Source organism: Ursus maritimus, unplaced genomic scaffold (genome assembly GCF_017311325.1).
Source record: "Ursus maritimus isolate PB19 unplaced genomic scaffold, ASM1731132v1 scaffold_11, whole genome shotgun sequence".
Taxonomy (NCBI): domain Eukaryota; kingdom Metazoa; phylum Chordata; class Mammalia; order Carnivora; family Ursidae; genus Ursus; species Ursus maritimus.
In genome coordinates, this window is record NW_024423453.1 from 32,919,153 (window position 1) to 32,931,606 (window position 12,454).

General features: G+C 43.5%; 1 long non-coding RNA gene across 1 annotated transcript; it reads left to right on the forward strand.

Annotated features, from left to right (window-relative positions):
* Window positions 1–273: 273 nt before the first annotated feature.
* LOC121101715 lies at window positions 274–11,950 on the forward strand. The gene is made up of 3 exons (XR_005833740.1): window positions 274–837; window positions 4,215–4,433; window positions 11,654–11,950. It is a non-coding gene; the product is annotated as an uncharacterized LOC121101715 (long non-coding RNA).
* Window positions 11,951–12,454: the final 504 nt, after the last annotated feature.

The window sequence follows — 12,454 nt, forward strand, 5'->3', positions numbered from 1 at the left end:
GCGCCCGGCTCCGGCCGCGCTCGGCGCTCGCTCCCGCCCTCCCGCCCGCCCCGCCGCGCGCGCCGCGGAGAAGTTGTCACCAGCGCGGCCGCCTCTCCGGCTGCTCACACGCCCCCTGGCACAATTGCTACTTTCTCCCCCCACCCCCACCCTCCCTGCTCCTCTTCCTCCTCCTCTGCGCGTTCCAAGCGGTCTCCTCCCAATGTCACCAGCGGCCCAATAGAGGCGGCGGCGGCAGCGACCGTCTCGCAACTGGCGCAGCTCGCTTCCCGCTCCTGATGGAGTGGAGTTGGTTCCCCGGCCGCCCAGCCCCAAATGACCCAAACGCGCTTGCTCCGTGAGCTGACACCCTGCACCCCGACCCTCTGCAAGCGGCGACGGTCGCCCAGCCCCGGCTGGGGGAGCACAGCGGCAGAGTGGTGAGGGGTGACCCGGAGCCGCCACGCTGAAAGGGGGGCCGGAAAAACCACAGGGTTCTCTAACGGGAGGGAGGGGGTGCCCCGGACCCCGGCCACTGGCGGCGCCCGCCCAGTCTAGGGGTGAGCGAGAGTGGGAGGTGGTGTCCCCCGTGCTCCGCACTTCAGCCTGCCACCACCCTGGGACCCGTCTCTCTTGCCACTCCTCCGCCTTGGCCCGGGTAGAGGTCTGGCGAGGGAGACCCGGGCAGTGACTGGGCCTCCAGCTCAGCGCAACCCACCGCCACCCACCGCCAGCCCCCACGTCGCGGCGGGTGCCTGAGGCCGAGCTGCTCCTAACCAGCGTGTGACACGCCTTTGGCAGCCCGAGTGCGTGGGGACAAATCTGCACTCTGCGTGTTTGGGGTGTCAAGAAAACAGGGTACGTAATCACGCAGTCTGAACGGAGACTAAAACTCCCCCACTTCCTAGCCAACAAGCCCCCGGTGGAAGGCACGCAGCCCGGTTATTCCGGGCGGTGGGGTGTGGGGCAAACGAGCCTCTCCATCCGCGCCTTACAGGTGCCACCTGGCGGTTCTCTTGCAGAGGTTTTCTGTGAACTGCTCGAAGGTAATGGGAAGGCTGGGAACGCGGAGCGCCAGTCCGCTCACATCCGCAGCCTTTCCCTTCCCTAAGGGCGCTTTAAATCCACGTTTTAAATAAAACGGAGCGAGAAAGCTAGTACACATGGGTTACATTTGCCATGCAGGAATCCCGAAGTTAGGGTGGTGAAGTCGATGTGGGTTAAGTCAGTACTTACGGTTACACAAAGTGGGAAGCTATAGCTGCCCCCGGCTGTCACCCCTGCTGTCATTTCCTGCATCTAGGCAAACATTCACTCCACAAACATTTAACTGCCACTAGGTTATAAGCTTTATCTATGAGAACAGAGACTTTGGTGTTTGTTTGTTTGTCTGTTTTTCCATCACTTTTCCTCAGAGCTTGAAACAATGCCTTACACGCTGTAGTTTCCATAAATGTTTATGGAGTAAATTAAACACTCTGGGCCAGACACTATGCTTGGCTCATTCTCTCCCTTAGCCCCTGCAGCCCTTCCCTTTTCCTCTCTTCAAGCTTTTTCTGCTATGCCCAGCCACCATCCCATGTGAGCTAGAAAGAGAGAAGGAGAAAGGTGAGGGGCTAGCAATCCAGGCAGGCCCTGTGGGGATGTGGATCCCACTTGAGGAGCCTGGGACAGTTAGGTTTCTCCCGCATGGGGCAGTGCTGAACACACCCATTTGGGGGGAAGAAGAAGAAAAAAAAAATGATGTCTTATTCGGAGCGTGAAACAATGGATAAATTCTGCTAATAGACATCTGCTGGCAAGATGATACAACTTTCTCATTGGGCAACAGTTTCAGCCTTTTCTTAAAATACAGAAAGACTGAAAGAATATCAGACCATCAGGGCGCCAGAGCTTTGCTACTAAATTGAAAAGATGTTTAACCGTATTTGTCCTCTAACTTGAAATGGAGCTCTGTGTGTGTGTGTGTTTATGAAGACTGCCACAGCGCCAGAAGTACTAAACTGTTCCTTTTAAAAGACAGAGTTGTAAAATAGATGCGGCTAATGTCTTTATGGAAATGAACACTTAAAGTGAGATACCCAGAAAACCCTCTTACAATTAAAATCCAGACATAGATCATGCTGACCGGGACCTTTTACAGGGCTGCTGAGGAAAACGCGATGTGCCTGTGCATGTCATCTAGGAACTTTAAATTCTGAGGAGAGAGAGGGAGACTGAGAGAAGACAGGGCGAGGAGGGAGGGAACGAGTCACATACATGTACCACGTGGCATTTTAAATATCTATTGATCAGGGACGCCTGAGTGGCACAGTTGTTCAGCGTCTGTCGGCTCAGGGCGGGACCCCAGCATTCTGGGATCGAGCCCCACATCAGGCTCCTCCCTCGCTGGGAGCCTGCTTCTTCCTCTCCCACTCCCCCTGCCTGTGTTCCCTCTCTCGCTGGCTGTCTCTGTCAAATAAATAAATAAAATCTTTTTTATAAATAAATAAATAAATAAATAAATAAATAAATAAATAAAATAAAAATCTATCGATCAGCCTGGTAGTTACCTTTTTTAGTTATTTGTTGTTTTCTTTAAATAACCCTAGAGGATTCAGATGCTTCTATGGTTTATTAAACTCATTTTTAATGAGCATCCACTCTTACAAACCTTGAACTTTTAGCCACTTGTGCCCCCCAAACATAACTCCATTTGCCAATGAAGGACAAAATATTTTTCATATCCTTTTGAAATATCTTTGTATGGCCGGAGGTCAAAAACGTGATTCCCAGTAGTTACCTTGCTGTCTAAAGCAATAAAATCAACCCAGGGTCTGCAGGGCTCGTGTCACACCCTCCTTTTTAGTGAAGTAATTCATTCATTATTCCTGGGGATTTCTATTGCAAGTGAGCTTGGTATGGCACAAGGAGGACTCGATACTTTTGTGATCCTTCATTATTAAAAACCTAGAAAAATATAGCACCAACTATGACAGAGGTGCTTTTTCTCACCACAGTTGTTAATTTATGTTAATGATAGCTTTGTACACCAAGTCATGGTTTTCATTCTATTTTTGAAAAATTAACGCTGGAAGAAGTACGCTTTGATAATCATACATTAAGGTCATTTTTACATGTGTATGCGTGTGTGTGTGTATTTAAATTAATGGGAAATGTTAATTAGAAATAGAAATTTGACCCAGCTTAAGTAAAAAAGGAGAAACCATTGTAAAGATACCGGGTTACCCATAGAACTCAAAAACAGGAATGCAGCTGGGCATCAGTGACCACTTGGAAACAGGGCCATGCCATTAAGATTTTATCTCTCCGTCTTCCCCACCACGCTGCCTGCTCCATTCTTTCTCTCTCTCTCTCCCTCATACAGACTTTCTCTGCTTCTCCGGTGTGCACTGGGTTGCATGGTCACTCACAGCTCTTGAATTTCATAGTCTAAGGGCCAGTTCCAAATAAGGAAGTACCATGATTGGCCCAGGTGCTGGACCCCAGTCCAGACAATCATGGCCAGGAGATGGAGGGCAGGTTACATTCTCATGGCAGCTGCTATAGTAATCAGGGGGCTGGTAGCAATGTGTTGAGACAAGAGGGAAAGGATAAAACTTCCCAGAATGTGGGGAGAAGTATCAGTCACTCCTGATCACTACGAACTCCCAAACCTTGCTGTTCCATGAATACTGGCACAAAAAGCAAAAGAAACACAAGGAGAAATGACATCTGTGTAAAAGCATATGGATGTTTAAATATTGAGTGAGGCAGAATGCCTCTTACCGATCGTGGTGCTCTAAGATGACTTGTCCTAGTGGAAGGAGTTATATGGTTTTATGATCTCTTGATGTGGAACTGGATGACCATGAAGAAGGAATCAAGTATTTCACAGACAGTTTACTTTAGCTTCTTTTAACACGGCAAATTAAATCAGAGATTTTTTTAAATGAAGGAAATGAGTGTGATACCATTTACATTTATTGAAGATAAACATTCTGCTTTCTCATTTACATAATAGCTACATTTCTGAAATGTCTATAAATCATATATTTGAAAGTGAGTCATATTTCAAACATAATAGGGTGGTGAGTCTTTACATTTTTGTGGTCATGAACCCCTCTGAGAATTTGAAGAGAGCTGTGGACTCTCCCCAGAAAAAAAATATGAGCAGAAGCATGCACACTTGTGGTGAGATGATATGTGCCATCTTTACATTAGTCCCCTCTTATGTATGATTTCACTTTCCACAGTGTCAGTTACTCGGTCTAGAAGCAGGTGATCCTCCATCTGCTGTATCATCAGAAAGTCAGTCGCAGCCTAACACGATGTCGCCATGCCTACCTCATTCCCGTACTTCATCTCAGCACGTAGGATTTTAACACTTCACGTCATCACAGAAGAACGGTTGAGTACACCACAGAAGGAAATTTGGGACAGTAAGAGACCACATTCACGTAACTTCGATTACGGTATGTTATAATTGCTCTATCTCATTCTTATTTTCTGTCGTCAATATGTCACTGTGTCTAATTTATAAATTAGGCTTTAGGGTAGGTTTGCACGTATAGGAAAAAACATAGTATATATACAGTTCAGCACTTTCTATGGTTTTGGGCATCCACTGGGGTCCGGGAAGTCTCTTCTGTGGACACTGGAGGTTCACCGCACTTGAGATCTGAAACTTTAAACATCCTGTTTCTTTTTCCTTCCTTCAGTCACTCCCATTTTGAACAAGTGGAACAAAGTTTCCAGATTCTTTAACAAAAGATTCGAATGCCCAGTAATCATAAGCCAAAACCTTGGTTGAGGCTAGCGTGTGCTGGAGCCTATGTGAACCTAGGGAGCGAGTCCCCTTCCCACGCACTCCTGCCCTGAATGAGCCATAAATGAGCTGTAGGTAGGAAAAAAGCAAAAAACAAAAAACAGAGCTCTTAGAAGGATGGGAGAAAATTGCAACATGGAGAAGGAAGTTGTATTACTTTGCTAGGACTATCATAAAATACCACAGACTGGGTGGCATAAACAACAGAAATGTATTTCTCACAGTGCTGGAGCTTGGAAGTTCTAGATCAAGATGCTATCAGGGTTGCTTTCTCCTGAGGCTTCTCTTCTTAGCTTGAAGGTCACTACCTTTCTCTGTGTCCTCACATGGGCTTTCCTCTGTGCGCAGCATCTCTGGTGTCTCTGAGTGTGTCTACATTTCTTCTTCTTATAAGGACGGCAGTCATATTGGGTTAGCTGCCACCCTGAGAGCTTCATTTTAACCTAATCACCTCTTTAAGACCCTTTCTCCAGACGGTCATATTCTGAGGTACTGGGCTTCAACATATGAATTTGAAAGGACACAGTTGAAAGCCCATAACAGAGAGGCATTGTCTCAAACTCCAGAATGGGTCTTGAGGTGGAGGTGGGTTAGAGATTTCCCCTTTATGTTAACAGGGCCCAAGAGTAAAGAAATTTGTATCCAGCTTTCCCAATGGAGTGTTTTGAGAATCTCAGTGTTAATAGTAGAACCCAGAACACAAGGGTGTGAAGTGGAAATATAAATGTTAATATGGCTTATCTAGATCCTCAAGGGCTGAGGATCATGGCCTGTCCAGTCCCCTGGGTTTTCTCATGCCTACTTAGTAAGGATGGAGCCCCTGTGAGCGGTAGGAGGCCTAGAAGTTAGTTGGGAAAGAGGGCCAGCTAAATGGGACATGGAACAGGCCACCTGGAAGGGCAACCACATAAGATACCAAGGAACAGTGTGTCCTGTTGACTGGTGTGCAGAGATGTGGCCACAACTGCATGGCCTTGCTTGGTCCCAGACATGGGACCAAGCAGTTACCTCAGAATAGTCAGAGACTGTTCACTAGAGCAAAGTATTGCTTCAGTCACACCCAGAGAACAGAAACCAAGTCACCTCTTTGGAAAATGAGAGAGGTCATCAACACCCAGACGTGTCTCCCAGTATCATAGTGCTTCATAAGTTTCCTCTGGACCAGTAAGCTACCCCAGAGTGAGGGAGAAAGAGGAAGAGAGGGAGTAACAGTATCTCAAATTGGGTAAGTGTTAAACCCAGATACCTTCAGTTTAATAGGACTAAGAAAACGAAATTAAGTTTTCTGTTTCTGAGTATAAATGGATGCTTATAAGTTAATTTTATTGTAGAAAAATTAGTTCCACTTGTTATACCTGAGATTTACAGACTCTATGGACTTTTAAGAATATATCCCTTACATTTCTTATTTTTAATGAACTTTCAGAAAGTGCACTGATACCCCAGAATAGCACCTATGACTCCAGATTGAGAATATTTGCCCCAGGGGATCTGGTTCTTTAAATCTGGTTGTGTGAAATATCTTTTTAACCAAAAAAATACTGCTTATATATGTAATTTTCACTAATGTATTATTTGAAATTCTATTTTCTTAAAGAGAGTCATGTCTGTAATTTAAAGCACAATAGCTCACATGATTATATTTAGTAAATGCCAGAAAAATAATAGACTCATAAATGGAGAAATTATAAACAATCACTGGGTAAAGATAGCTATATTCAAGGAGTAGAGGGATCAGAAGTGACAGTATTATGCTGCTTCACTTCAAGAAATATAAAGCTTTAAAAAAAATGGAAGTCTTCAAAAGCAAAAATATCTTGTTTTTCTTCCTGTCCCCATTTTCAACCAAATACTTTTTTGTTATCTAATTATGTCACTAATGGCATAAAATGAAGGACAAACTTACATATCAGACACGTTTGTACCACAAATGTTTGTGGTAATCAGTGGCATTGATTAGAGCAACTAGTACTTTCCAGAGCTAAGCTCAGTCTCTGACTATTTTGTTACATTTTGTTCATTGGTGTCTCTATCACTTAAACAGACAAATATATCCTTCTCATCTTGTTTTGAAAAATTTCTCTACATCCAATCTTCCTGACAATTTACCATGCTAGGTCTCTTTTCTATGGTATAATCACGTTTTACCATCTCTTAGTGACCTGATCTAGGCTGGGATAAACCAATTTTGATCACCAAAGCCAGACAGAATTGGGTCTAACTGTAACCCCCAGTAAACCCTGTATGTCTGGAGATGCTCTCCAGCAAGATGTCATTTGTGCTTCAGGATCAGACAAATGAGAGCTCCAATCATGGTGCTCATTCATCAGTTGTGTGATCTTCGACAAGTGCCTTAAAATTTCTGAGTTTCTTCTTCCTTATCTATAAAATGGAGATAATAGTACCTACCTCATAGATTGACCATGAGAATCCTTTGGGACGCTGTAAGGACATGACATGAGCTGGCATCCGTCTTGCACAACTTATCTATCCAATCTCCCCTCGCCAAGACTGAAGAAGATGAACATGGAAGAGGCAACATCATTATGAAAACTAATCTGTATGTTCTAGGCTACTTCACCATTATCTATGACTAGACATTTGTTACAGAGATATTGGTCAGCACCTATGAAAAGATTCTGGCTAAGGTCTGTGCCATCCGAGAGAACTTTCCAGAGAATTTCCCAAATACTAAGCCAAAGTGCCATGAAGGAAACAGGAAAAATCAAATCTTGTGGGAAGAATCAGAAAAATCTTCATGAAGGAGGTGATGTTTGATATGTGAGGGATTTCAGGAGACATAATTGGCAGGAATCCCACCAGAAGACACCTGGGCACAGGAATAAGTGAAGTCCACCTGGCGAAGTGAAGTCTACCTCATCCTAGAGGGTCTGATTAGAACATCATCTACTCTCAGAAGACCATCCATTTAATCCTCTTCTGTGCTTCCCTAGCACTGTGAACCTGCCTCAGCTGTCACTTACTGCACTGGATTTGTTTACCTATGTGTCTCCTTCACTGGGTCACAAGTTCCACCTGAGAGTACAAACCATGTTTTCTTTAGCTCTATGTAACAGATAATAAGGTTCTCGAAAACTGAGAACTTGAAACCTAGGGAATTTTACATTTACTTATTTTTAAGTCATATTATATCCAACTCGAACCTCTCACTACACTTGCTAAAAAATCTGTCAGTTCTTAGGGTTTGCTTTATCCCTTTTGGACCTTCTGATGGAACGGGGGTGTACTCAGTCCTGAGGCATCTTCTGACCCATGATTTTTCTCAGCACTTCTGCATTCCTCACAGGATCAACAGGAACTCTGGACCTCCACATGGCACATGAAGATCATGGGACATCGTTACCCATCCATCTAGAACCTTCCTCTCTCAATGCTCTCTAACACCCTACCCCAGGCTGAGTGCAGAACTTCATTGAGATGTGCCACGTTTGGGGCACTTCAGAACGTATTTTCAGTGTACGTACTTTCTATTTCTTGCAGATTAACCCCTAAGGGGGAAGAAGGACAACCACATCCATTTTCCTGTCCTTTTCTCATTTCCTACCTTTTCTACCTTCCCAGTTTTCTACTTCCCTACCCTATCCTCCTCTCTCTGGGGGCAATCGTACTTCTCTTTCTTGGGACAATAATGCCAGAGAAGATGCAGAGAAAGAATTTGAAGAGAAACATGAAGAGAAAATTCATCTGTGTTGTTTCAAAAATACTAGCACATGTTATACTAATCGATGAACCAGTGTGTGAATGTGTACACACGTGTGTGTGTGTGTGATCACTAACTTTTTGAAGACTTTTGAAATTTCAGACTAACTTTTCTTTTTAATATACAATGAAATATTGCTTTCTACAACATACCCAGAAAAATAGAAAGTTACAGAGTTTCTTCTTTGTAAATAGAATATAAGCTTTTCACACAGAACACATTGCAATATTCTCTAAGGTGAAAGCTGAGAAATCATTATAGATAGCTCAAAAATGTTCTTCCTTCGAAACACTGCACTTATGGACAAATAGGATCATTTGAAACCTTAGGAAATGGTTGAGAAAATTCATCAATGTGAAAAGACAACCAAAGACAACCATTTTATTTGGTCTAAAATGAAGTAACATTTTATAGGACTGAGTTTCAGTTTCATGAAAGTTATAATGAAAACAAATGAGTGACTTATTTTTTGCTTTCTATAATGTAAAAATAAAAATCTCCTTGCCTGAGTTAGCCTTATCTGGTTTTGTAACCAAAAGCTCTGAGAGTAGATTTAAGTGTGTGGTTTTGTTTTTGTTTTTGTCTTTAAACCTTGATAGATGGGGTACTCAGAAGTGAGTGGAAGCAGGGAGCAGGGGAACACCACTACTTTGAAACTGAACATTTTACCAGGTTCTCCAAATGGAGGATTAATATAAACGATGTGGTCAGATTACTTTTTATTTGGGGCAGGGGGATACTTTGCTGGGTTTTTGTTACGGTAAAACCAAAAACAATTTTACTCTACAGTGGGACATTCAAAATAGTGAGGAAGCAAAATAGCTCTAAATAATCATAAAAAGGTTGTTTTTGTTTAGTCCCTATTTATATCTCTGAAGATGATTATGTTTTCTGGAGGCAGGCTTTGAACTGGGGGTCAAGAGTGGTGGATGAGAGGGAAACTCCATCTGTGTCTTGCTGGATCTCAGAAGGTTGTGGGGCAACTGAACTCCAGGCAAGGAGCCCATGACCAAAGGCACTTCTCTTTCAAAGATGCCAAATGCTCCCCGCATCATGTTGGCAGACCAAGTAGAGTCCCTTCCGCACCCCATTCTGTCTCTATCGCCACATCCCAGCTACCTTATGAAAGGACGTGGCCTTTGTATAGGTCATCTTTTGTTTGTTCTCCTCTGTCGTCATTCCTTCGTGTACCCACCATTTATCTGTGAGGTATAGTTACACACAGTAGCAGAATCTTAGCTGAGTCTCAGTGACTTTGTTCCCTCTCAGGGTGGATCAGGAGGCCGGCAAAAACGTTGGGGAAGCCAGCCCGGTGTTAGAATCAGAAGATAATTGATTGAGGGGACTCTGCAAACCAGAACAAATTGGTAGAACATATAAGCATTCTTTGGATCAAGAAAATACTGGACTTCCAAAAATCAAATGGGATACCAGCCGCAACTATTCCTATGTGTTGCAGAGAGGTATGATCCCCAAAGCCTGGAAAAGCCATGCATATTTGAGTGATAGTTATGAAAAACGGAAGTACATGGGGCAGACATGAAATACTAGAATGTATGGTGTTGGCCTGTCTGGTAGGTTTCCTCTCTCCGCATCTCTCATTTTTTTTCTGTCAGAGAAGCCACTGGCGTTGCTACTACTGGGGTCCTGGTCACCTTATACTGGACAGCTATGAATGGAGGGACAAAGAAAACTTAGATGACACTGCCATTCAGAACCATAGTCCTTGTTGCTTCTGAATCCTTCCCTTCGATCATTAATACTTCTCAGCAATTTTTATTGTCTATGCTTCTTTTTGGAAGTTCCCCTTTCTCCTTCTACCACTAGTTGAATGACCTTCTGTATTCTCGTCAGTCCAAATTGCAAAGGATAGCATCAGATTGACTGGGACAATTAATCAGCCCCCTATTAAGAAGAGAGCCTCTTGCAGCAGGCCCTGCATGTGTTGCTGACCCACGTGTGGTTAGGCTAGCCTTAGCTCAGGTGGCCATACTTCTCTACAGAGTATAAAGGGCAGCGTACCGGTGTTTCTGAGAGCAGGTCACTGGGAAGATTTCAGATCGAGGGAGAGACTCTGGGCACCGGGCCAGTAAAAGCCCTTAGTGAAACAAATGCACATTCAAATACAGAAGAAAACAGCATTTGATGAAAACGTGCGCACATACAGTGAAGTATGTTTCTGCTAAAGGTCATGAAATCAAAGAAAGAGGTTCAAATACTTGTCACCACCACAGACCACACTTACATGGCAACAAAAAAGTCAAATCTCTTACTGTCCAGGTCAAATTCCTAACATGTGATTCATTGTTGAGCTCTGTCTTTCTAAAATAAGGAAAACACTGGCCAGTTTTAGTTCTGCTTTTTATAATAAAGCATGCAGTTGTGGCTTTTATTAGTTCCAAAAGAGAAAGCATACTACGTGAAATAGTAAACCACAGCTTGATGGTCCCTTGGTAATCACATTCCAGGGATGCCACAGTTCAGTTATCCAAGTATTGATGAAAGGCTAACTTTTTATTATACACAAACCAATTTAAACTGTTCTTACAATGAATAAAAAAAGTCATCTTTGCTTGCACAATTACACAATTACATGGTTTTCAGCAATCTCTAAATGTTTCTTTCTTTAAAATTCCCTTGGAACATGGCTATTTTTATATTACCTATAGGTAGATTTTTTTGGTGTTTTTTTTTTTTTTTTGGAAATCTGAGGAATAAAATTAAAGTCAAATTTTGACTTGCTTCTATCTCAAGGTCAGGCAATACCTCCAAACCAAATGACTTAGTGGTAAAAGAGGCTCAAAATCAATATTCCAAAGACCTACTGCATCAAGTCCCCTGGTTCCCAGCCACTGTATTCTCGCTCTCCTTGCATTTGGAGCCATTTGACACCTTGATGCAGGCTCAGCCACTTCTCGGTTCCAAAGGCCCTCGGTGGGAAGGATTTGAGGACAACCACACCACACCGGACGGGCCAGCTTCGAGATACACTTAGGGCGCTTCCTTCTCAGAGTCTGTGTCCGGTTCTCCTGACTTGGATTTTTCTTGTTTCTGAAACCCGGAATTAAAAACAAGTTTTTGAAAAATTGGCTCTGTGTCTTGGAAACAAGTCGCTGACATTTGTGGGATTTATCTTTCGTTTTTAGACATGGACACGTCTTCCCAGAACATCCGGTCTGCTTTCCGTTCACCCGGTCCACAATTAGAGTGTTCTACGTGTAATGCCCCAGCATGATACCCTGGGGACCCGAGAGGCGCCTACGGAGCCCCGGAGCCCGATCGGAAGCCAGCAAACTATGGCCTAGAGTCCGCAGCTGCCCTGCAGCCTGTTTCTGTAAAGCTTGCCAGCTGAGTACGGTTTTTATTTGTCAGACTGGTTTTTTGTTTTGTTTTGGTTTTTCTTTTGTTTTTTTGTTTGTGTAAATTTTTTATTATGTTAGTCCCCATACAGTACATCATTAGTTTTTGATGCAATGTTCCATGATTCACTATTTGTGTATAACACCCAGTGCTCCATGCAATATGTGCCCTCCTTAATACCCATCACCCGCCTGTCCCATTCCCCCACCCCCCTCCCCTCTGAAGCCCTCAGTTTGTTTCCTGGAGTCCAAAGTCTCTCATGGTCAGGCTGTTTCTTTAAAAGAAAGAGGAAGAAGACTATGCAATAGAGGCTGCCAGTGGCGTAGGAAGCCTAAAATGTTTACTATTTGGCCCTTTACGGGAGAAGTTCGCCAATCCTTGAACCAAATTACCACAGAGCCAGAGAGTTGATCTAGCCCTCAGTCCATTGCTGCCCTTGCTGTTTAAAAGGAAACTGCTTTTGTGGTCTCTCCTTATTGGGGTGTTTAATTTAGTAAAAGCATTTGCCAACTAAACAATTCCATATCAAGAACCAGAGTCTGTGTTGGCTGGCTTCAGAAAATAAACCACATATAAAAGAGCAGTTT